At 38.8% G+C, this 27,000-nt stretch overlaps 1 long non-coding RNA gene across 1 annotated transcript in view; it reads right to left on the bottom strand.

Annotated features, from left to right (window-relative positions):
- Positions 1 to 27,000, bottom strand: part of LOC307198712 — a 236,786-nt gene that overhangs the window by 98,888 nt on the left and 110,898 nt on the right. The window contains exons 3-4 of the long non-coding RNA XR_013831676.1: positions 21,214 to 21,361; positions 5,581 to 5,633 (exon numbers count right to left, since the gene is read on the bottom strand). This is a non-coding gene — a long non-coding RNA (uncharacterized lncRNA). The remainder of the gene's footprint in view (positions 1 to 5,580; positions 5,634 to 21,213; positions 21,362 to 27,000) is intronic.

The following is a 27,000-nucleotide window of genomic DNA, read 5'->3' as shown; positions in this document are numbered from 1 at the left end:
ACTTAAGAAAGCGACATTGCTTCATTACCAACCCTAAAGCTGCTTTGTTTTCCGAGGCTTCTTGACCCTTTCCCACTCCCCAGGTGGTGTTCTTTCCTCGATCCTTTGAAATGAGTTGTGTGCTCCTTCCTAAAGTGCCTCAGAGGAAGAGCAGAAAATCCGGGGGCTCCTCACACCCATCCTTTCCATTCCCCCTTTGAGTGGGATGTGCAAATTTGCTCCTCCTTGGAACAGCCTCTTGTGCATATGGCATGTTCTTGGAGGAGATGTGCCTGCATCTTTGGGAACTCACTCGGGGCGGGGCTGGCACTAGCCTACGGCCTTCCCTTTCAGAACCAGAACAGCGGGGAAATGGGTCTTCAGGTTACCAGTCAACAGCACCCCAAATCTGGCTACCACTGTGTGTGTACAGGAAAACCAGGATGGATTTAGATGCATTTGACCCTGATTTTTCTGTTACTATGTTGAAATGTGAAACACTGGGAGAGATTTGAAATTTTCCATGTTATATATAAACCTTGCTGGGAAATTAAAAGTATCTCTCTACATATTCCACTCTATTGGCTGCCCAGCACCTCTTCAATGGTCTCTTGGTAATATCACCTGGATTTCCCTTTGGAAAATTATCTCTTCCTCGCTGGCTTTGGGCTTCGGGACTATTTTCCCAGATGCTTTTTTTATCTTACCCTAGTCATAGCATGAAAACATTCTGTCATTCGTTCAGTGGTTCATTTCACAAATACTGAGCATCTACTTTGTTTCAAGTACTGTCCTTGGTGCTGGAAACATAGATTGATAATTAATAGTCTTCTCACTTCTGACTTTATGGAGCTTACCTTTGGCCTAAGCGGGGCTAACTGTCAAGCTCCTTCAATGGAATTAGGATTGTAAACAGAATGACACAATAACTAAAAATGATTGGACTCATCTATTCCAGCTTTGGCACCCTTGTGAGATGTGGGAGGAATTTCTGATTCTCGGACCCAAGAATTACTTACATTTCTATCCACAGGAACTGCTGGGTGCTTACTTATATCTATATCCCTTTTCCCAGCCTTGCCATCAATGCCATGAGTACTCAACATACTTCCAATAAAATCCTCTTTTGTTTTTATTTACTGGTGTCAATTTTTACTACTTATAAACCAAGAACCTCCACTAATGTTGGAGCTGCTTCTCAGCCTATCTGGTCACTAAGCTGGCTTGGGTATCTCATCTTACCAAAACTTGGAGTGTTTTTTTAAAAAAATCAGTTTGATAAAAACAATAAAACAATTAGTTGAAAATAACTGAATCCACGCTGTAGAAAACATTACATGCAATTTGACACTACCCTTCTCTCTCTTCCTCTCTCTCTCTCTCTCTCTCTCTCTCTCTCTCTCGCTCGCTCTCGCTCTCATAGCTCTTCTCTCTTGATCCCCCCATAGAAATCAAGACTATCTAAAGCACAATCTTTTTTGGCCAAGCCAGGCAGAATGCAGCATCCCAGTTCCCAGACCAGGGATTGAACCCATGCCCCCTGTAGTGGAAGTGCACGGTCCCAACCACTGGACCACCAGGGAAGTCCCTAATGCACAATTTTAATAATAACCATTGGTGTCTTCTCACTGGATATTGTTACTGTCTTTAGGCAGTGGTAGCTAGGAATATGTATGCCCTAGTTCTTGCCTATCTTGGTTTCTTCCATATTTTAACTCACCCACTTCTCCATCCCTCAGTGACTGGCATAGCTCACTGTTTGGGGCATGCTTTAGTAAAGGTTTTGTATCGGTGCAAATATCCTAATGGCTTGTCTTTCAGACTCTCTGTATAGTGCAGTTTCAAGTGAGTCTTGAAGGGAATGTGAGTCTCTGAGATGTGCCGCAAATGCAGCCCATCCCTTTCTAAGCTGAATTGCACATGGCAGCAGAAAACATAAATCGTTTTGGTTATTTTCAGAGTCTAAGCAGATAATGTAAACAAATAAATATAGAAAGACATAAGGCAATATAAGGTTGTGGAAGCCTATGAATCAGAGAGCATGTGCCCTGCTTATAGAACCCGCCACCACCTGGCTGTTGCCATGCAGAAATGTGGGCCCAGGATTGCCAGATCTTTCCATTTTTCAAGAGAAGTTTTGAAATCTGGATTTGTGGGTAAATCTACCAATTTTGGGATGTTGGCAATGACATAAAAGGGAATTAATGCTTGAAAACAAAACAAGATATGTTTATGGGCAGATTTTCGCCAAGGAGCTGTCAGTTTTCAGCTCTGGATCTTCCTTCATCTCTGCAATTCATCTCATAATATACCAGCTGATTGTGCTTCTCGATACTTTTAGCTTTATGTTTTGCTTCTTCCTTATTCTCTCACCTTGTTTGGAATCGATAACCTTCTTCCAGACCACTTGCTTTATAGTGTTGCTCTAGGAATTACCCCAGGCTCTGATGCTCAGGTGCTCTTCACTTCATTCCAGGCCTGGGGATGGCTGTCCAAGCCTTCCAGCCTCCAGCCTCTGCTGTAATGCTCTCCATGACAAGGAATTTACTACCACCCATCAGATGATTCCATCATATGAAGCCATATAATGTAATGGAAAGCACGTAGATTTTAGCATAAAACAAATACGAGTTCATCCCAGCTTGGTTACTTAGCCTGTGCAAGCCACAGTTTTATCTATTAAACAGATACTCGTTTGAGGAATTAAATGTGATGACATTGGCCAGCATGTTGTCCCTTTCACATAGGAAGTAAGGGGGTCATAGTGGTGGTTTCCATTCTTTCCATTATTTCTTCTCCATTCATCTTGGGAATGCCCTCCTGAGTACATATCAAATCTCACTTTCACATTGTAGTCTTCCAAAATTAAGAAACCATGTTCATATCTCCCCAGGTGTTCTCTTTTCCAGACTCAGTGGAACCGGTCAAGTGTAGAGGGACCCCCATATGGACATTAACCCCAGTCATTCCTGGGTTTCAAGCAAGACGAGGAGGTGTGTTTGCAGCTGTGGTAGAGAGGGACTTCTGGAAGCCTGTCTGGGGGACTGAGGATCCATCTGGGAAAGGGATTATCTTAAGAAGAGGGTCTTGGGGAAAGGGTTTCATTCAGTTACAATGCTCCAATCTGAGAGTGGGAAGTGGTAATAGCGAAAAGGTCTTTCTCAGCACAGCATGTGAGATTTGTGCTCTAACACAGCACCTGTGGACACATGCCTGGCTGACTAAGGAGAAGGCAGTGCAAAAAGAAATGAGTAAAAGAAGAACAAAAGGAAAAGAGCTGTTATGACTTTGTAAAACATTGGGACCCAGGGCAGGATCACTTGGAAGCTCATGAGACTGGACCGTGAGGGTGAGAGAGTTCTCCCATCGACACAGGTTTTGCTCCGCATCACCACCACCCCCAGCAGACAAACCCCTGTCAGGATTAAAGGGATACCGGCTCTGCAATGCTTTACACATTAAGCCTGCAAGAATTGCTATTATTCGGTGTGATGGTGTGTGGCTTATAGCATCTGTGACTTGACAATCAAGTAATGAGCTATTGATGAGGGAAATGAACCTGACGACAGCTGAGGCTGGAGACCATTAACATATAAGCCATTTCCTGCTGATGTTATCCCCTGGGATTCTTTGATAATAGCTAATAATTATAACCACATTTATTGAGATGTTACTCTGTGCAGGGAGTGCTTTATACGGATTATTCCATGTAAGCCTCACAACTCTATGAGAAAATTGTTATTACTGTTCTGACTTACAGATGAGGAATCCGGGCAGATGAAAACAACACAGTTCCACAAAGTGTTGGGAAATGGGGGCTCAGGCATACTCATCGGTAGAGAGTTTAAGAGATACAAGCAGAAAAGTGACAGGGTGTAATAGGGAAGAACAAATCTGACTGCATATTAGGTCTGTTTCTTTTACTTTAACCTTTGTATTCTACTGCCTTTGCTTCCAGTTAAGAATGTTGCCTATATCCTGAAATATACAGGGTAGCCCATTCTCAAGGCTCTGACCTTTAAGAGTATAACACTTCCATTCATATAGAGATAAAAAGTTGCTGAACAGAGAATAACATTTGACTCATTGGAGGTTTACAGGAACATTGTGACCTGACCTATGTGGACAGCTGCAAGAACAAAGGATTCCGACACCAAGAAGTTTGCAACAACTAACCACAACCCCTCCCCCTTTTAGTGTAAAAGAAGCCTGAATTCTGACTGGGGTAAGAGGGTTCTCTAGGACATTAGTCTGCCATCTTCTCGGTCTGCTGGCTTTCCAAATAAAGTCATTATTCCTCGCCCCAACAACTCGTCTCCCGATTTATTGGCCTGTCGTGCAGCAAGCAGAACGAGTTTGGACTCAGTAACAAGAGCACACGTGATCCCCTGAGCTATGATTGTCCTCAAGGAGGGATGACGCTCAGACTGGGCAGAGATAGGCTAGAAGCACCGTGGGTGAGGATTCCACAGAGATGGATGCTGCTCCTCTACTTGACCATGGTAATAGGGAAGGGGCAGCGTCCATGCCTTCCAGACATTTAGGTGCAAGGGGCATGAGCTGGGGATCTTGTTAAAAATGCAGATTCTGATTCAGTAGGTCTGGGGTGAGGCCCAAGATTCTGCACGTCTTAAAATCCCTAAGGGGATGCCAATGCTGTGGGTCCACAGATCACATTATGTGTAGCAAGAATCTAGGCAACTATATAACAATGGAGCTTGTGGTTAAAGAACTGACCTTGTGGGGAAAGAGTAGCCCGGCTCTGGTCTCAACTTATGCTGCCACTGAGCAAATTCAAAGCTGCTGAACCAACTCACTGCTACAGTAGCAGAGAAGAGAGTAGTAAGAAAATGAGACCCCACAGCCATCCACATGGGTCTCTTCTTAGTTCTCCAAATGAAACTAAAATGCCTTGCTTTTCACAATTAAAAAAATTTCACATTCAATGTAGCAAAACCACAAAACTAATAAAGTTAATTTTTTAACATCAATTTAATGCGATGGTAATATGTTTAATATTGTGGTAAATCAGCACCCATTAAGTGAGCGGGATATAAATTACTATAGCCAAGTTTCCTTTCCTTTTAGCAATGTCCCTCCGATTTTTAGTGTGAACTAACTGCAAAACTTAGTTTTGTACAGCTCACAACGATGTTATGTGGCCTTCGCTTGATACAAAAGCGTCCTTTATCTATTATGCTCACCTCTCTTATTTTTGCATTAGCCTGTGACAATGAAAGTCACACATTATCGCTTTCATGATGACAAATCAAAATTTTCATTTAATAATTACATTAGAAGCTGAAGTCTTCTTTCATCAAAGTATCTTTCGATTGCAAAAAGGAATCTTTGTTTTTATTCCTGCCAAAATACTTCTAAGTGAATACAAGAACCGGAAGATGCAAAATTATGTGCCATCTTGTTTTTTAATTTTTAAAATTCATTTTTAAAAACTATTTTTTTCTTCCATCAAAACAGTGTATTTTTATTTCCTACTTCCTCATGTGAGAATATAGATAAAATATCAGTTCTGTTTCCATCGCTACTTCCCAAACTTCTTCTGAATTGTTACTTTTATACTGTCACATTTACAATACTTACATTTGGTTCTAGAACGGTAATTAATTCCTCTGAGCTTTATCAGTAGGTTGATTCTGAAAATGAAAATCAATAGTTATTTCATTACTATGACTGTGAAAACGTGGTTCACCACAACTGTTTCTCTCTACAGTTAAATGTTCTTTCTCGTATGACTTTTTGCCTGGAGTTCAATTTTTTTGGAACTAATTACTTTTGGCATATTGTAAATTTTGTTCAACCTCTCCTTTAAATTTAGTATCCTATCAAGTTCTCCCGTTTCCCTGGAGATAATGTCTGATTATGTCTTTATTCTACCATACTATTTATTGATACTTAGCTATGTATTGAAACTTTTTTTAACATCTTTATTGGAGTATAATTGCTTTACAATGGTGTGTTAGTTTCTGCTTTATAACACAGTGAATCAGTTATATATATACATATATCCCCATATCTCTTCCTTCTTGCATCTCCCTCCCTCCCACCCTCCTTATCCCACCCTTCTAGGTGGTCACAAAGCACCGAGCTGATCTCCCTGTGCTATGCAGCTGCTTCCCACTAGCTATCTATTTTACATTTGGTAGTGTATATATGTCCATGCCACTCTCTCACTTTGTACCAGCTTACCCTTCTGCCTCCCCACGTCCTCAAGTCCATTCTCTAGTAGGTCTGCATCTTTATTCCCGTCTTCCCCCTAGGTTCCTCATGACCTTTTTTTTTTTAGATTCCATATATATGTGTTAGCATACAGTATTTGTTTTTCTCTTTCTGACTTACTTCACTCTGCATGACAGACTCTAGGTCCATCCACCTCACTTCAAATAACTCAATTTCGTTTCTTTTAATGGCTGAGGAATATTCCATTGTATATATGTGCCACATCTTCTTTATCCATTCATCTGTTGATGGACACTTAGGTTGTTCCCATGTCCTGGCTATTGTAAATAAAGCTGCAACGAACATTGTGGTATTTGACTCTTTTTGAATTGTGGTTTACTTAGGGTAGATGCCCAGTAATGGGATTGCTGGGTCATATGGTAGTTCTATTTTTAGTTTTTAAGGAACCACCATACTGTTCTCTATAGTGGCTGTATCAATTTACATTCCCACCAACAGTGCAAGAGTGTTCCCTTTTCTCCACACCCTCTCCAGCATTTATTGTTTCTAGATTTTTTGATGATGGCCATTCTGACCGGTGTGAGATGATATCTCATTGTAATTTTGATTTGCATTTCTCTAATGATGAATGATGTTGAGTATTCTTTCATGTGTTTGTTGGCAATCTGTATATCTTCTTTGGAGAAATGTCTATTTAGGTCTTCTGCCTACTGTTGGACTGGGTTGTTTGTTTGTTTGATATTGAGCTGCATGAGCTGCTTGTAAATTTTGTAGATTAATCTTTTGTCAGTTGCTTCATTTGCAAATATGTTCTCCCATTCTGAGGGTTGTCTTTTCGTCTTGTTTATGGTTTCCTTTGCTGTGCAAAAGCTTTTAAGTTTCATTAGGTCCCATTTGTTTATTTTTGTTTTTATTTCCATTTCTCTAAGAGGTGGGTCAAAAAGGATCTTAGTGTGATTTATGTCATAGAGTGTTCTGCCTATGTTTTCCTCTAAGAGTTTGATGGTGTCTGGCCTTACATTTAGGTCTTTAATCCATTTTGAATTTATTTTTGTTTATGGTGTCAGGGAGCGTTCTAATTTCATTCTTTTACATGTAGCTGTCCAGTTTTCCCAGCACCACTTACTGAAGAGGCTGTCTTTTCTCCATGGTATATTCTTGCCTCCTTTATCAAAGATAAGGTGACCATATGTGTGTTTGTTTATCTCTGGGCTCTCTATCCTGTTCCATTGATCTATATTTCTGTTTTTGTGCCAGTACCATACTGTCTTGATTACTGTAGCTTTGTAGTATAGTCTGAAGTCAGGGAGTCTGATTCCTCCAGCTCCGTTTTTCTTTCTCAAGATTGCTTTGGTTATTCAGGGTCTTTTGTGTTTCCATACAAACTGTGAAACTTTTTGTTCTAGTTCTGTGAAAAATGCCAGTGGTAGTTTGATAGGGGTTTCACTGAATCTGTAGATTGCTTTGGGTAGTAGAGTCACTTTCACAATGTTGATTCTTCCAATCCAAGAACATGGTATATCTCTCCATCTATTTGTATCATCTTTAATTTCTTTCATCAGTGTCTTGTAATTTTTTAATACAGGTCTTTTGTCTCCTTAGGTAGGTTTATTCCTAGGTATTTTATTCTTTCTGATGCAATGGTAAATGGGAGTATTTTCTTAATTTCACTTTCAGATTTTTCATCATTAGTGTATAGAAATGCAAGAGATTTCTGTGCATTAATTTTGTATCCTGCTACTTTACCAAATTCATTGATTAGCTCTAGTAGTTTTCTGGTAGCATCTTTAGGATTCTCTATGTATAGCATCATGTCATCTGCAAACAGTCACAGCTTTACTTCTTTTCCAATTTGGATCCCTTTTATTTCTTTTTCTTCACTGATTGCTGTGGCTAAAACTTCCAAAACTACATTGAATAATAGTAGTGAGAGTGGGCAACCTTGTCTTGTTCCTGATCTTAGTGGAAATGGTTTCAGTTTTTCACCATTGAGGACAATGTTGGCTGTGGGTTTGTCATATATGGCCTTTATTATGTTGAGGTAAGTTCCCTCTATGCCTACTTTCTGGAGGGTTTTTATCATAAATGGGTGTTGAATTTTGTTGAAAGCTTTCTCTGCATCTATTGAGATGATCATATTGGTTTTCTCCTTCAATTTGTTATTTTGCTGTATCACATTGATTGATTTCCATATATTGAAGAATCCTTGCATTCCTGGGATAAACCCCACTTGATCATGGTGTATGATCCTTTTAATGTGCTGTTGGATTCTGTTTGCTAGTATTTTGTTGAGGACTTTTGCATCTATGTTCATCAGTGATATTGGCCTGTGGTTTTCTTTCTTTGTGACATCTTTATTGGCTTTGGTACCAGGGTGATGGTGGCCTCGTAGAATGAGTTTGGGAGTGTTCCTCCCTCTGCTATATTTTGGAAGAGTTTCAGAAGGATAGGTGTTAGCGCTTCTCTAAATGTTTGATAGAATTTGCCTGTGAAGCCACCTGGTCCTGGGCTTTTGTTTGTTGGAAAATTTTTAATCACATTTTCAATTTCAGTGCTTGTGATTGGGCTGTTTATATTTTCTATTTCTTCCTGGTTCAGTCTCAGAAGGTTGTGCTTTTCTAAGAATTTGTCCATTTCTTCCAGGTTGTCCATTTTATTGGCGTACAGTTGCTTGTAGTAATCTCTCATGATCCTTTGTATTTCTGCAGTGTCAGTTGTTACTTCTCCTTTTTCATTTCTAATTCTATTGATTTGAGTCTTCTCCCTTTTTTTCTTGATGAGTCTGGCTAATGGTTTACCAATTTTGTTTATCTTCTCAAAGAATCAGCTTTTACTTTTATTGATCTTTGCTATCGTTTCCTTCATTTCTTTTTCACTTATTTCTGATCTGATCTTTATGATTTTTTTTACTTCTGTTAACTTTGGGGTTCTTTTGTTCTTCTTTCTCTAATTGCTTTAGGTGTAAGGTTAGATTGTTTATTTGAGATGTTTCTTGTTTCTTGAGGTAGGATTGTATTGCTATAAGCTTCCCTCTTAGAACTGCTTTTGCTGCATCCCATAGGTTTTGGATCCTCGTGTTTTCATTGTCATTTGTTTCTAGGTATTTTTTTTATTTCCTCTTTGATTTCTTCAATGATCTCTTGGTTATTAAGAAGCGTATTGTTTAGCCTCCATGTGTCTGTATTTTTTACAGATTTTTTTCCTATAATTGATATCTAGTCTCATAGCGTTGTGGAAAAGATACTTGATACAATTTCAATTTTCTTAAATTTACCAAGGCTTGATTTGTGACCCAAAATATTATCTATCCTGGAGAATGTTCTATAAGCACTTGAGAAGAAAGTGTATTCTATTGTTTTTGGATGGACTGTACTATAAATATCAATTAAATCCATCTTGTTTGATGTATTATTTAAAGCTTGTGTTTCCTTATTTATTTTCATTTTGGATGATCTGTCCATTGATGAAAGTGGGGTGTTAAAGTCCCCTACTATGATTGTGTTACTGTCGATTTCCCCTTTTATGGCTGTTAGTATTTGCCTTATGTATTGAGGTGCTCCTATGTTGGGTGCATAAAAATTTACAATTGTTATATCTTCTTCTTGGATTGATACCTTGATCACTATGCAGTGTCCTTCTTTTTCTCTTGTAATAGTCTTTGTTTTAAAGTCTGTTTTGTCTGATATGAGAATTGTTACTCCAGCTTTCTTTTGATTTCCATTTGCATGGAATATCTTTTTCCATCCCTTCACTTTCAGTCTGTATGTGTCCCTAGGTCTGAAGTGGGCTATGTAGTGAATCTTAAATCAAAATAGTTGTCCCTCTGAAAGTCAAAAGCTCCTAATGTTTGGAGCTGATGATGAGTAGTATGATGCTGACTTCTTGTTTTCATTTTGATTTTTTTTTCCTCATTTTTTGCTTTTAGGGTTTCCCTTTTATCATAGATGTTATGACATTTTGTGGTAATGTTCTATGTGGGTTTTTTGTTTTTGTTTCAATTCACTGGGCACTAGGTGTACATTTTCAATCTGAACATTAAAAGTCCTTCAGTTCTGGAGAACTGTCCTCATTACTTCTTTGATACTTTCCCCTATCATTTTTCCCTTGGTCAGATGTTCAGTGCTCTTGCATTGACCCTCTGGGTTTCCTTCTCATATTTTCCACCGCTTTGTTTTCATGTTCTTCTTCTGAGATATTTCCCAGATCTAATTTTCCAACTTTGCTATTGAATTATTTTCTCTTCTGACAAATACATATTTACTATCTAGGAGAGAATTTCTTAGTATGTGTTTATTCCATTTTCACTGTGTTCTATGCTTGTTTGAATATTTTCTCAAATCTCCCTGAGGACACACATTGGAGTTTGGAGAAGTTCCCTCCTGTTCTTTGCATGAATCCTGTTCCCTGTTGTGTGGCTGTTCATTTTGATGTCTCTCTTCCATGTTTGAGGGTCTCTCATTTGAAGACCTTTGACTTTTCATGCTCAAGAAGAAGTCAGTTAAACCTGATGAGAGTCCTGTGGTATAGATGAACCTTGCTCATTTTGCCAATTTGCTCTAAGTGAGAGCAGTTTGGGGAAGCAAGTAAACCATAACCTGGTGAGCCCCTAAATGATAAAATGTAAAAGACATTTCTCTGGAGCCTTCCAGTTTCTGTGGAAGAAAATACTCCTTTTTAAAAAAGTATTAGAGTAGAAGCTTAGCTTCCAAGAATTATGCCCTCCAGAGTGGAGTGGGTCTGTTTCATATATAAACTTTTGATTAATCACATTGTTTTCTACCTCACAATTTTAATCCTACCCTTTTTTTTTTTTCTTTTTTTTGCGGTACTCGGGCCTCTCACTGTTGTGGCCTCTCCCGTTGTGTAGCGCAGGCTCAGCGGCCATGGCTCATGGGCCCAGCCGCTCCATGGCAAGTGGGATCTTCCCGGACCAGGGCACGAACCCGTGTCCCCTGCATCAGCAGGCGGACTCTCAACCACTGTGCCACGAGGGAAGCCCCCTACCCTCTTTTATACATGATATTTCATAGTGCTGAGGCCCTTAAATACGTGGAAGGGCATATTGCCTCCCTCCTTATTTGAATCTCCTTTCTGTACATACTCTGGGCTGTGGCTTCCTTATTCTGTTTCACCAGTTTCAATTCTTCATATCTTATCCATCTTCCAGAAATTTGATAAAATCTTTCTTCTCATGGCTCTCTTTTTATCTTCTTATCATTGAATATTTAGACATCATTTTCATTCCTTTACTATCGTTTTACTGAGATACTGGTAGAGAAAGGGAACAAACTCATGTTGTCAAACAGTCAACTTCAACCAGAAGTCATTATTGTTACTTTAGCATCAGAAATGCCAATCTATTGCCAGCCTGATATGCTTACCTAGGTCTTTAAAGGTAAATGCTTCCTTTAATTGGCACCAATGATTACTTGGTGAAATTATAAACCACATGCAAAGACAGTACTTGATCATAAGGATATGTGTCAAATACGATGGTATTCCCTGTAAGTAATAGGGAAACCTCAACTCAATCTGTTTAAACAGTAAGGAAATGTATTATTTCATATATCATTAAATCAGGGGGAGGCAGAACCCACAGTGAGTAAAATCAGGACTGTTTAATTTTGAGATTTTGTTGACTGCTTTCCTCTGTATGTGGACTCACATTAGCTTCCATGCGGTGACAAAATGGCTTCCTGCACATACACAAGATGATTTCCTGCATGTATACAAGATGATTTCCTACATGTGCACAGATGACTTCTTGCATCTACACAAGATGATTTCCTACATGAACACAAGAGGACTTCCTGCATGTACAGAAGATGGCTTCCTGCATGTACACAGATGACTTTCTGCACGTACATAAAGTGATTTCTTGCATGTATACAAGATGAATTCCTGCATGTACACAGATGATTTCCTGCATATATACAAAATGATTTCCTGCACGTGCACAGATGACTTCCTGCATCTACACAAGATAATTTCCTGCATGTACACAGATGACCTCCTGCATGTGCACAGATGACTTCCTGCACGTATACAGGATGATTTCCTACCTATATACAAGATGATTTCCTGCATATATGCAAGATGACTTCCTGCATGTACATAAGATGATTTCCTGCATGTCCACAGATGACTTCCTACATGTATACAACATGACTTCATCCATATACACAGGATGATTTCCTGAATGTATACAAGATGATTTCCTGCATGTATACAGATGACTTCCTGCATGTGTACAAGATGATTTCCTGCATGTGTACAAGATGACTTCCTGGGGATTCCCTGGTGGCACAGTGGTTAAGAATCCACCTGCCAATGCAGGGGACACAGGTTCGAACCCTGGCCCGGGAAGATCCCACATGCCGCAGAGCAACTAAGCCTGTGTGCCACAACTACTGAGCCTGCGTTCTACAGCCTGCGAGCCACAGCTACTGAGCCTGTGTGCCACAACTACTGAAGCCCGCCCGCATGCCTAGAGCCCATGCTCCCCAACAAGAGAAGCCATGAAAATGAGAAGCTCACGCACCACAATGAAGAGTAGCCCCCGCTCTCTGCAACTAGAGAAAGCCTGCGCACAGCAACGCAGACCCAGCACAGCCAAAAATAAAAACAAATAAATTAATTAATTTTAAAAAAAGATGACTTCCTGCATGTATATAAGATGATTTCCTGCATGTACACAAGATGGCTTCCTTCATGGTCACTAGAGACAACTAGGGAAACTAGTTTTCCCATTTTTATATCCTGTGAATGAGAGGGGAGAAAAACTTTCCCCCCAACCACAATATAAAAAGTCATCCTGCCAATCTCAAGCCTACCCCACACTTTTAAGTCATCAGGGAATGCTAGTTTACTTACTTAAATCTGTGTTTCTGAAACAAATAATTGCAAGGGAAATAGGATTGCAATGATTTGCATAAAGAAACCAGGATCCAACTTGAGAACATGGGCTGAGTGAGGCATGGGCATACCTGAAGAAAAGATGGGGCTTTGGAAAAGATGACTGGGAAATAGGACACAATAGGTAAACCATTGTTGGGTGATCCAGGACATGCTTATATTTTAATTACTATTAATGCCAACATGGCAATGTACTATTTAAATATCCTCATGGAAAACTCTCAAGCACCTGACAACACATTCAGGAAATTCCTCACCTCACCACACCACACTGTTTCTCCAGATGCGGGCCTCCCCATCAATCACTCTCTCTATACTCCCTCCCTACAGAGAGTAGGCTCCACTTAATGTGCCCTCTGAGATGAAAGTTGCCTGGAGGCTCTTAATTGCCAGTCCAAGTGGCGAGTCCCCAGCAAAGATTTTGAGTCAGCTTTATGAGGGGTAAAGCCATGATGCTGTCCCAACCCCAGTGACATCTGAAAAAGAATGACCATTATTACTATTTTCCAACACTGCCTTTCCTTTCTACTGCCTAACTTCGATTTACAGCCCATGCTCAGTTCTTGATCACACTGCTATCTGCCTGCACCTCCCACATTAATACTCTGTGTGCAAGTAATTCATCTTCCAATGTATTACAAAAGTGTCAACCATGCTAGGTTCATCCAGGCAACATTAAAGTTCAATTAAAATAGAAACCTGCAGAGTAAGTGAATGTTGCCTTACCTAGGCCCAAGATTAATTTCTCAGACTTTGAAGGTCCAAGTTTTGTTAGCAAAATCAGAAAAAATTATGTAGCCTGGGAAAACTGAGCAGGTCAAGTTTGACTAACTTTGCTTTTATTCATGGATTTATTCCATGCACATTCCCGAATGTCTACTCTGAGGAAGCAGCTGGATGAGGCCTTTAGGGAGACCTAGATATTCTCCACCCATAGAGCAGAGTCTTAAATAAAGTTCCCTAAAGACACAGACTACTGAGATGGAGATTACTTGAGGTGCTCTTGGAATTAGCACCTGGAAAGAAGTGAGTGAAGCAAAACTGATAAAAGGAAGAAGTTGAACAGAAATAGGTGGGAGGGAGATGCAAGAGGGAAGAGATAGGGGGATATATGTATAATGTATAGCTGATTTCACTTTGTTATAAAGCAGAAACTAACACACCATTGTAAAGCAATTATACTCCAATAAAGATGCTAAAAATAAATAAATAAAAAGCATTTTTTGTCCCCAATTCAAAAAAAAAACAAAAAAAGAAATGCAGTTGCAACAAAGGCCTGAGCTTGTCCTACAGGGAGCTCTGAAGGGGGGATGGCCTTTTGTCATGATCCTGAATTGAAGCGAGGAAGCCAGGCCTGTGTGCCTTCACTTGATCAGTCACTAGAATTTCACTGCTCCTGAGGAAAGGCTATAACTTTTGGCAAGGCAACTCCCTTCAGCTGAAAACAATTCTGGCAGAGTGACTCAGCTGTGAGCTGTCTGCAGCCAAAACTCCCAGCAGCTGAGGAATGAGTGCTTTAGTCCTGAGGGGAATCTGGGCAGTTCACCACTGCTTCCACACAAGGAAGTGGAGTTGAAAATGTATAGCTTGACTTCTGGTCAAGGGAGAATTATAAGGTAGGTGTCTTGAAGCCCTACTGCTATTCCAAATACATGGCAACAAATGACAAAATATAAAAAGTAATTAGCAAAGATGCACATTCACATATGATACAAAAAAACAAAGATTAAAAAGATATGTTCGTGTGTTTGACACATTGCCCTAATACAAAAGTTCTTTGTGGGCACAAGATGGGTTTTTACAGCAATAAGATGACATTCTATACTAATTAGAGCAACAGGCTTCCTTATTCGTATCCTATGAGAGAGGGGAAAAATCAACCTCTCCTGTAACCACAAAATAAAAGTCCTACCCTCCAGTCTGTGTCATCAGAAACGGAAGATGGTAAAGGGGTTCCTGGAGCAGTAAAAGGCGGCCAGGGGTTTGGCTCCTGCAAGGAAATGGAGACTGAACACTCCCCATGACAGGAAGGGGACAAGAGCCAAGATTACTGCTCGAGCCCAGGAGATAGACTATCTTTTCCCGTCTCTGAAAGAAAGCTGAAAAAGCTGAGACTTACTACAATGAGAGAGCGAGGCGGGCAGGAGGGAGTAGATACAGCCTCAATCCAAAACTTGGACGAGCAGTCCAGCGGCTCAGTAGCTGCATCTATGTTAGTGCAATATTATCAACAAGTACCTTAATCCAATAAGAGAAAACTGGGTTCTGGACCAGGGGCCATGAAGAGCCAGGTGCAAAACTGGTTAAGTAGGGAGGAGTGGGCACAGAGAAAAAGAGGAGGGGAAAAGAGGTTTTCACTGAAGTTGAGACAATAATGCAAAATAATAAAATATTTAGTGAGATCTAATGTTAAGAGAGAAATCCTGGACTCCCCTGGTGGTCCAGTGGTTAAGAGTCCACACTTCCAATGCAGGGCACACGGGTTTGATTCCTGATCAAGGAAGTTCCGCATGCCAGACGGTGTGGACAAAAAAAAAAAAAAAAAAGGCAAGAAATCCTATAGAATCCATAATGAACAATCAACAATGAGTAATCATTAATGAAAATAACAATAATGCAAATAATAGAATAATCTGAAGTTAACATTAAAATAATTATGTTCCAGAGGATGACGTCAGCATCATGGTGGCATAAGAAGCCCCTCATTGTTGTCCCCCTTCCCCCCAGCCAACAACAAAGATTCGGCATCCATCCATGGACAGAAGTACCTTTAGGGACCTATGGGATCCAGCATCACATAAGACCTGAGAGGAGCCTCACCAACCCATGTGTTGAAAAATAGGTAAGTAGACCTTGGTCCTGGCTGTGGACCCTGCTGTGGCCCATGAACTGGCTCCAGCCCCTCTCAACTGCAGCCCGTGAGCCCCCAGAAAACACTATCTTAGATAATCACCCACAAATGAGAGAGCCTTTGTGGAAGTCCAGGTTTCAAGAGGAGAGGTTCCAGCACACTGCTGGGGGAAAAAATACGAGTTTGGATGCACCACAGTGGATGAGAGGAACAGTTTCATTGAATAGATAAAGAATTTGTGGGATACGCATCATATATATATGAAAAAGTATTCAGCCATGAGAAGGAAGTAAATCCTGCTCTTTGCAAACAACCTGGATGGACCTTGACAGCATTACGCTAAATGAAATAAGTCAGACAAAGAAAGACAAACACTGTATGATATCACTTATATGTGGAATCTAAAAAAGTTGAAATTGGGAATTCCGTGGCAGTCCAGTGGTTAGGACTCTGTGCTTTCACTGCTGAGGGCCGGGGTTCAAACCCTGGTTGGGGAACTAAGATCCCACAGCCAAAAAAAAAGGTTGAAGTTTGCTTTAGAAACAAAGTGTAGAACTGTGGTTACCAGGAGCTGGGGAGGGGATGGGGGTTGTGGGAGACATTGATCAAAGGGTACAAGTTCCAGTTATAAGACAAATGCGTTCTGGGGATCTAATGTACAACATACTGACTGTAGCCAATAATACTGTATTATACACTTGAACATTGCTAAAGGAGTAAATCTTAATATTCTCCCCACAAAAAAGAAATGGGAATTATATGATGAGATGGGGGTGTTAGCTAAGACTATGGTGGTAATCATTTTGCAATGTATACATATATCAGATCAACACATTGTATACCTTAAACTTAACACAATGTTATATGTCAATTACATGTCAATACACCTGGGGGGAAAAGTGAAAATCTAATAATTAATGTTCCATATCTTTGAAAGAAAAAAGGGAAGAAGTAGCAAATAACATTACTTTTAAAAAACCAAGAAGTTATGAGGGGACACAAATGGTTATAAAACATATATTAAAAAGTGTCTCCTAGAAATGCTGGAAATGAAAACAATTTTTAAATTTAACATTTTTAAATCAGTAGATGATATAAACTCTAGACTGGATGTAATTAGCAAGAATTGGTTGGTCTTCCCTGGTGGTGCAGTGGTTGAGAATCTGCCTGCCAATGCAGGGGACACGGGTTCGAGCCCTGGTCTGCGAAGATCCCACAAGCCACGGAGCAACTAGGCCCGTGAGCCACAACTACTGAGCCTGTGCGTCTGGAGCCTGTGCTCCGCAATGAGAGGCCGCAACAGTGAAAGGCCCGCGCACCGCGATGAAGAGTGGCCCCTGCTCGCCACAACTGGGGAAAGCCGTTGCACAGAAACGAAGACCCAACACAGCCAAAACTAAATAAATTAATTAAAAAAAAAAAAAGAATTGGTGAATTGAAAATACTGCTGAGAGTGCAGTAAAATGCAGAGAAATAGAAATATTTTTTCATTAAACAATAATTAAGAAACAGAGAGAATAAATTGATAGTCTCCAAAATACATCTAATAGAAAAATTCTAAGTATAGGATAAAGTGAGTGGCAGTGTAGAAACATTTAAAAAGACAATGGCTGCGAATTTTCCAGATTTGCTGCAAGACGCACCCAATCCAGGTAAAATAAATGAAAATGAATGCACATCCAGACGCATCCTAGTGAAATTTAAGGACATCAAGAAAAAATAGTCTTTAAGTTACCAGAAAGGAAATAGATTACCAACAAAGGAATGATAATTACATTGTCAGCAGACTTCTCATCCACAAACGTTAATGCCAGAAGGCAATCTTCACAGTGCTGAGGGGAAATAACCATAACCTATAATATCCTACCTTGCTAAATGTAAAGGAAAAACAAAGGCATTTTCAAATATACAATGATTAAAATAATATACTACCTGTAGACCCTTCTGGACACTCACAGAAAGAATTATCAAAAGACATAATTCAGGAAGAAAGAGATAATTTTTGCCCTGGGTGAGGCAGTCAGTAAACAAACATTTATTGAGCATCTATTATACACAGAACTGTGGGCTTGGCCCTGTAGGTACATGATCCCTGACTTACAGAGTTTATAGTCTCGCTCCAAAGGACTAAGTTGAAGAGTATCTCAGGCAGAAGGAATAGATGGTAGAAAGGTATATGGGCCTGAAAGCACATGGGGTGTTACAAGGATAAGTAATCAGGAGTTGAGGTCAATGGCTCATGGTTGAAAGAGCTGAAACTGAGAAGATTGAGTCCAGGATGTTCTTACAGCAATGAGGATCCACTATGGGCTTTTAAGAGTGATTAAGTCCTGGTAATTTAGTTTGGTATCAACATGATAGCTTGGATTGTTAAAAATGGGAATACAGAATGTGTGAATCCCCAAACCCTCCTTCCAGGGAGAATAAAGTTAAAACTTTCAGTGGAGACATTTAAAAGATATCAGCCCTTTTCTGCATATCATTTAATGCATCTGAATTTTTTCAGTTCTAGTTATTGACCATCTTTATACTTTGATGCTGTGGGTCACAAAGGAAGAGAGTGACAACAGGATAAATCCCAAATGAAACCAAAACAAACTAAAATAAAAGGGTAAACCTCTGACCTTTAGTCAGTTTTGCTTTCTGAAGAAAGGTGTGCACATGAATTTGTTTCCCTAGCTACCACGCAGAAAAATAGAAGATGCAGTATTTGGTAATTTTATGGCTATTAGAATAATAAAGTGTCATGGAAAGTTATTGCATTTTAAGACAGTATTCTCCTTCATACACGGACCCTAGGGAGCAGGAAAAGATGGGGAAGACATCATATGCAGAAATAGTTCATGTGTTTATAGGTCATTTTAGAAAAGTTCTGTGTGACTAGGCAAGATGCTAGTCAGCAGTGGCTGTACTGTATGCTATGCTCTCAGGAATTAGCCCACAAGGTAGCTCCTCTGAAGGTAAATACAATGTAATGAATCTGATACTGGAGCTACTTCATCCAAAAGCACATAAAACTGGCCAATTTGATTTTGTACCGGGGCAAAAGCCATGGCAATACATACAGTGTGGCAAACACACCAATACAGCCATGAATGCACCTTTTCAGGAATGCACAGGAGCTTTCAAAAGAGGGCATGAAGGACTAAGGAGTGTTTGATGATACTGTAAATGGTTGGGGAATGGGAATGCTTTGCTTTTGTCTAGGGAAACTAATGGGCTCTACATCCTGAAAAGTATAAATTCAGTCGTTGTAGTTGAATGGAAGAAATTTAAGGGAAGTATTTTTTTATGAAGCTAAAAGTTGTCTTTACAGGTAATCTAATCCAATCTTTGGAATCTAAGCACATCCTAATTATGTTGACAGAAAAGGGGATGGATATGTCAACCATTGCGATGGCCTTCTCCAGATACCATCTGTCAAGTCTTTCCTTGTATTCCCAGGGGACTTGAGTAGATTACTCAACCCTCCACCTATCTTAGGCAATACCATAGGGAAATCTTATCAGATGAAAGCCTGTCATTAAAAAAAAAAAAAATGTCAACCATGCCTACTCTTTTTGTAATCTATCAGACCATTGGGTAAGTCTTCCTAACATTTTAATATGTTGACATTGCTAATATTCTCTACCATCCACTGGTTTTTATGCTCCAAAGGCCCCCATTGCCTTTGGATTCAAACAAAACCCCTTAGAATATGCCTCCTCTGATCTTTCCCCTACATGCATCCTTCCCCAGCTTACTCTCTGGACTCATTTAACTGCACCATGAGCATTCTGTGTATGAACCATGCCAAATCATTCATGCCCTTCAGGACATGCCACTCTTCCTTGTCATCTGTTTCAGATGGTCCCTGAGTTAGCTCAAGGAATAAGGGAGTGTGAACTGGATTACTCAGTGCTTCCTAACCTAGTCCCACAAACAGATAAATTAAGTGTTCATTACTTCCAGGCTCTTGAAACCAAGGGTGGTCAAAGAACAAAGTTGGAGTTGCACCCATCCACCATCCCTTATCTAAATGCCAAAGGTGTGCTCCACTGGGATGGTGATAGCTGACAGTAGAAAAGATGTTTGTTACTGATTCCTCTTGGACCATGTCTTCACTATGGCTGGGCCACTGACTTCAGTAGCTTTTTCAAGAGGAAGACCAAAATGTCAGGTCTAGAGTTGAGGCAATAGCTGAACAAGAATAATGTGCACTGAAGTTAAATTAATAAGTTAAAGAAACACACACACATACATACATATCAACTATGACCAGGTTTCTGCCTTCCACCATCTTTTTACTCTACACCTGTTATCCATCATTGGTGCAAATGCTCCAAGTTTGATATATCAGAATATAAATTCACCTCCTAACTGTCTTGTTAACTCTTAAGTCAAACACATTAGAAGTAGAAGCCTATTTATTATTGAGTCAACCATTTTATCTTGATTAATGAAAACAATTTAGGAATAAGAAAACAAAGAAAGAAGCTGATGGTATTGAGTGCAAGGTTTTGACTTGCCTCTACACTCAAGAGGACACTTCCAAATCTAAAAGCTTTCCTTTTTCTCACAATTTCCTATTTCTCCAAGTCAAAGTAATCATAACAATTCTTTTTTTAATTAATTTTTATTGGAGTATAGTTGCTTTACAATGTTGTGTTAGTTTCTGCTGTACAGCAAAGTGAATCAGGTGTATATATATATATATATACCCTATTTTTTGGATTTCCTTCCCACACTTCACTATATGGCATTACAGCTCACATATATTTCTTCTTCTAGCCAGTTAATTACACTTAAAAATAAATATGCATATGTTAAAGAGCTAACAGTGAACTCCCTCTAAATATTAATGATTGGATTTTAAATACTATACTCATTGTAGAGCAAGACTTATGAAGTATAAGACATGTTTTTCTGAAATTTGGCCTCTACCCAACTTTAAACCCTATCTGCCTTGAAAGATCTTCCACATTTCTTCCATAAACCTTAACTATGCTTCAAGGCCAGGCTTCAACCTCCTTTCTGAATCCTTTCTTCAACCCCCCGGGTGGTGCTCTAATAAGGGGTAGGAATGGTCAGCTCCAAAAGAGAGAAGTATTTTATCACTGATGTTATTTAGAATTGCCAGCATACAGTGAAAATAGAAAGCAGATTGATTTTATGTTGGTTTTATTATTGCTTTTGCATTTTCTATAGTTGCCTATACCCAAGGCAAACTTTTTCCCACTCCTTCTCCCCACATTGGTATACCACTCTTTTCAAACGGAAGCGATACCTACCTTCTTTTTTTATGCCTGCTTTCTTTTATACCACTTGCATGTAACACCAAATTTTGTCTTGTGTGGAGAAGTGTGTCCATATTCATCATAAGTCATTTGAGATCAGGGATTACATCTTTTCCATTCCCTGCAGTGTTCAGCAGAGTGTCTGAAACAAAGAAGGCCAGCAGTTCACACTGGTTTAATCAATAAGTCATGGGTGTTAACATATGATCCAGCAATCCCAGCCCTGGACATATATCCAGAAAAGATGAAAACTCTAATTTGAAAAGATATATGTACCCCAATGTTCATAGCATCATTATTTACAATAGCCAAGACATGGAAGCAACCTAAATGTCCATCAACAGATGAATGGATGGTGGTATGTGTGTGTGTGTATATATATATATATATATATATATATTTGTGTGTGTGTGTGTATATATATATATATATATATATATATGTATAATGGAATATTATTCAGCCATAAAAAAGAATGAAATATTGCCATTTGTAGGAACATGGATGCATGTAGAGTTTACCATACTGAGTGAAGTAAGTCAGACAGAGAAAGACAAATATTATATGATATCACTTATGCGATAAGTAGAATCTAAAAAAACAGTACAAATGAACTTATTTACAAAACAGAAACAGACTCACAGACATAGAAAACAAATTTACAGTTACCAAAGTGGAAATGGTGGGAAGGGATAAATTAGGAGTATGGGATTAACAGATAAATACCACCAAATATAAAATAGATAAACAACAGGGTATATTGTATAGCACTGGGATCTATATTCAATATCTTGTAATAACCTATAATGGAAAAGAATCTGAAAAATATACAAATATATAATAATCAGTTATATATATATATAAAACAATCACTTTGCATGAAACTAACACAATATTGTAAATCAACTACAGTTCAATTTAAAAAAATCATGAGTGAATATACGTAGGAAAGCTGAGATTCAGAGAGGTTAAGCAACGTACCCAAAGTCACAGAGAGTTATTAATGGAATTGATTGGAATCCATGACTGTCCAATTTAAGTAAAGCCATCAATCATGCAGAAATTGCTCATTCATACTGCTAAACTAACCTCACAGAAAGCTAACCACTTATTTCACTTCAGCAATAACAGGTCATGTAAGAGTATGTGAGGTCAAGAGTATATACTTTTCTCTAAACAAATGTGAAATATCCAGAGGTTAAGAAAATTTCCACGTTTTAATTATCTTTTGTGTGCTAGGCCTTTTTATCTTTTGAGGAAGAATATAAAGGTGAAAAAGCATTCACAGGTTTTTTTTCAGCCTAATTGAAATATTCTCTACATCAAATATGTTCAATGTAGTAGAAACTACAGATGTTATTGCTTTAATTTTATAACCCAATTATTCTTTTATTTCTAGTTGTCTTCAGGATAAATTAACTCTTATCAGCTATTCAAATAGTAATTATCATAAAGCTAAATACCATACAAGCTCATAATCCATGTTAATTTATAGACTAAACTGGAGTAAAATCATGCTCTGGAGTTACAGGAAAGGAATTCCAGATTTTTATCATTTCTCAACATTTTATCCCAGAATACCCAAATGAAATTTAACAAGGAGATGATTTCTTTTTGTGAAGAAAAGGATCTAGAATTGTTTGTTTGTTTCACTGTAGCAAAATGAATGCTAAACTTGAGGCAAAAGATAATGCGTTTGGATACAAGATCTATAAGGTCAAGTCATGTGGCCTTCAAGAACAAAACTGTATTCATCTGCATCCCCTCAGGGCAGAGCCATGGTTAAGGGGATGAAAGTGAGACACTCACATCAGTGCAAACTTTAAGGGTGTCCCCCAAGACTCAGTAATCAAGACAAATATTATTTTAATGCAATATTTTTTTAAAAAAATCAAAATTAGTGCAAAAATCCACATGAACAAATATCACATCTTTCAGCAAAGATAGGATTAATACTCAGAGAGGTCTTTATTAGTCAGAATAGGCTTATTTATGTTGCAGTTGTTTTTTTTTAAAGCATAATTCCCAGATCTCAGAGGCTAATGAAAAAAAATGTTGAGTTATTGTTTCTATTACAAATCTGGTGAAGGTCCACATGGGCTTTTCTGCCCATAGTTACACAGGGACTCACGCCAGGCAGGCAGTCTCTGTAATCGCTGCAACAGAAAAAGAGAGGTCTGGAGGGCCATTATATGAGTCAGCTTAGGTTCGGTAATGCTGCAGTAACAAGTGGCCGTGAAATCTCAATGGCTTCCAGCAATAAATGTTGAATTCTGGCTCACAACATGTCCTTCATGAATCAGCTGCTGCACATATTTTTCACTCCAGGTCCAAGGCTGAGGAAGCAACACTTATCTAGGACATACCACTCTCATGGCAGAGGGAAGAGATAGAAGGGAAGAATTCTAAGGTGACTATAAAACTCCTGCTCACAATGGCACACCTCACTTCTCAAATTTCATGGCCAAGGAAAGTTATATGGTCTATCAGGTATCAATAGAGCGGAGAAGTATAATCCTCTCCCAGAGGAAGAAATAGGAAATATTGTGAATATAATGCTACGTTCCACAGTCCACCATTCTTTTCATGGATATTCACCTCTCTTCCTTCTACATATACACACACTCCTTAAAGGAGTCTACCTGAAAGTCCCATTCAATCATGGCATTAGGCACAAAGCACAAGATCTCTACATCTTGATCCCTAAACTTATGAACTAAAAAGAAAAGTTTTCTGCTCTACATACTATCATGAGAAAGGGTAGAATAACATCATTAATTATCTATTGCTGCATTATACATCAGGGACAAATAATAATAGTCCCTGTTATACCCTAACTGAATCCCCAATTCAAATGCTTATGAGCATAATAAATTTATTTTTGTTTTATTCCTATAAGTTTTGAAGTGGTTTGTAATAGAACAATAAATGATCAGATCATAAATTGGTACTTAGAATGGGGTGTTGTCATTAAAAAAAAAAACAAAACACTAAGATATGTGATATTGTCTTTTGGACTGAGTTGTAGACAAGAACTCAAAGAGCCTCAAGGAGTCTTAGTGAACTTGACTCCTTGAAGTCAAGTAAAGAACTTGTTATTAGAGATTGAAGAGGATATATATCCTTCTTAATGGTGAAAAGTTTGGAAACACTGTTGCCTGAGGTAATGTGGAAAACAGATTTCCAGGAAGAATGTTGAAGCTGCCAGTTGATTTTCTTTACCTACATATAAAAAAACTATAAATGGAAAGAGATAAACTCTTTAGTTTTCAATTTCAATAATAATTTAGAGGTAATATAAGGGAGTCAGAACCTGTAGGTTCAGCAAAACTATTTCTCATTCCCAGTCTCTCAGGGCAGCAAAAAGATTTCAATACAGGAAATGGCCTCAAGGTAAAGATCATCTCAAGCATGAGACCAAGATCTTTTGTTAATACTAAAGAAAGATTTATAGGCATGATTTGCAGACTCTCAACTAGACAAAAAGTCTTCTAAACATTTTTAAGGTGTTGTTTCACAGCACTCTGACTCTAACATGAAGTCAGAGAGAGCCTGTCACGAAGAGATCTGTGAGTGTTGTTTTTGTCTAATGGAGTGAAGCCTACTACTATTTATAGGAAACTCACATAATATTTAAGATAATTAAATTTGTGGAAGCACTGGGAACTTATAAAAGGGATGGAAATAGCATAAAATTATGGGTCTCCAACTTTCTACAGGAAGAAGGCTGAGAAGGGTACTCAGCTGCATACCTGACTGATTTCCTATGGAATGGAATGTTCTTAGACTGTATAACCAAGGGCCATGGAAAATGATTACTGGGCAGTAAAACTGGGGCCTAAATCAAGGAACCAACAACATGTTCCTGGCTGAATTGCTTTAGACTAACAACTGCTGTGTGCACCCTATTTCCCCCTTTTTAGTGTCTGTTTTGTCTTTCTATTGCATGTTAGGTGTATTTAGGAGATAATAACTTAGTTTTTTAATTCAAAGTTCTTCAGGTCAAGAGGAACCATACTCAAGGGACCAAACCCAAAGAGCCTCATCTATACCAGGACCTGATTTAGATGATAATATCCTGGAATTTGAATCAATGCCATGAAGGGGTGAGACTTGGGTAGTCTTAGAAGAGAATGGGTGTGTTTTTCATGTGAGAGGAATGCATCTGTGGCCAGAGAGAGGACTATGGCAGATGAAAGATAACCACAAATTCTCTGACACCCACCCACAACCATTTCCTCCTCTTTTGAATATGAGCTTGTCTTTGAATTCTTTGATCACCAGAATATAGAAGTGACACTGTACTATATGTAATAAATTTATGGATTCAGCTAAGGAGATTCCCAGGAAGAATGTTGAAACTGCCTGTTGATTTTGTTTAGCTACATATAATAAAGTGCAAATGGAAAGAAATGAGCTTAAAAATGTACTCTTTAGTTTTGATTTCAATAACAATTTGGAGGGAATATAAAGGAGCCAGGACCCACAGGTTCAAAAACAAAACTATTTCTCATTCTCACATTCTCAAGACAGCAGAAAGATGTCAATACAAGAAATGGCCTCCGGGAAAAGACCATATCAAGGATGAAACTGAGATCCTAGGCAGAGCCTAGTTCAGAGCCTAAACTTTAAGAGGACCTGCAGTCTCTGCCTTGGTCTCTTGGAATTATGGTTGAGTTATGCCTTAGAAGGAAAAGATGCCTATATCTCAGTGATTTGTTCCTTACTCCTATTTCAAGTTCACTGTGAGTTGAATGCAATTCTGGACCACATCTTCTTCAGTATACGTCACAGGATGAATAAAGTGCCTCTATATGGACCAAAACAATTTCATGGCAGAGGGAAACAATAAAATGGAGTAACCATATATTGGCTCTTGCAGCTTCTCCTTGGACATGTCACATCTCACATCTGCTCACAGCCTGTTGACAAAAAGCAATCACATGGCTCAAACCAAACTGCAAGGAAGCTTGGAAATGTGAAGGAGTTCACAAGTATTTGGTAAACGTCTTTGTCATAGAGGGAATATTATCAAATTATAGAAATCCCTCTTGCTCTGAGGGCTACTTAAATGGTCAGTAGTGTTTTGTGTCTCAAGTCAGAAGATTCAACACAAGTCAACACCAAACTTCCTGTCTTTCTGAAGTATGGGATCCCAGTAGGATTTTAATCTAATTCTGAAAAAATTTTAAAAATATGGCCAGAGCTGCACTCTGAAAATTGTAGAGTAGTTCAAACTGCTTAAGCTAGTATCTTCCATGGAAATCTTGCAGAAAAAAATTAATGACTGTGCTGAAATCAAAATGTTTCCTGGATGTCCCCTAGGAGTGCTTTTTCAGGTTGGAAGTAGGGAGACTAGTTAGGAGGCTGTTACAGTAAACGTAGGCCAAAAATAATGAGCTCTTGGCCAATGTAAGGAAGTTGGAGGTGGAACAGGGGATACATCCAAAGATATTATAGAGATAGAATAAAAGAATTTCAGGAACAAATGGTTGTGGGTGGGAAATCCAAAAAGTCAGAAACTAGGGTGCATCAAATATTTGAAAAATAAAAAATTAAAGTCCCAAAGTAAAATATGGATGAAAATTATTGCCTTTCATTTCATAAACAGGAAATCCAGGAAAAAATTAAAAGTTGAGAAATTTGACTACAGAAGCTTCAAAAATGCCTGCACTCCTCCAATACATGTACATACAAGATCAAAGATCAAAGGAAAACGAAGTACAAAGTGGGAAAAAATGTTGCAACTCAGATAATAGAGAGTGCATGTTCTAATATGTA

Source organism: Stenella coeruleoalba (genome assembly GCF_951394435.1).
Source record: "Stenella coeruleoalba genome assembly, chromosome: 15".
Taxonomy (NCBI): domain Eukaryota; kingdom Metazoa; phylum Chordata; class Mammalia; order Artiodactyla; family Delphinidae; genus Stenella; species Stenella coeruleoalba.
Note: the sequence above shows the minus strand (reverse complement) of the source record. Positions and strands in the feature narration are given on the sequence as shown.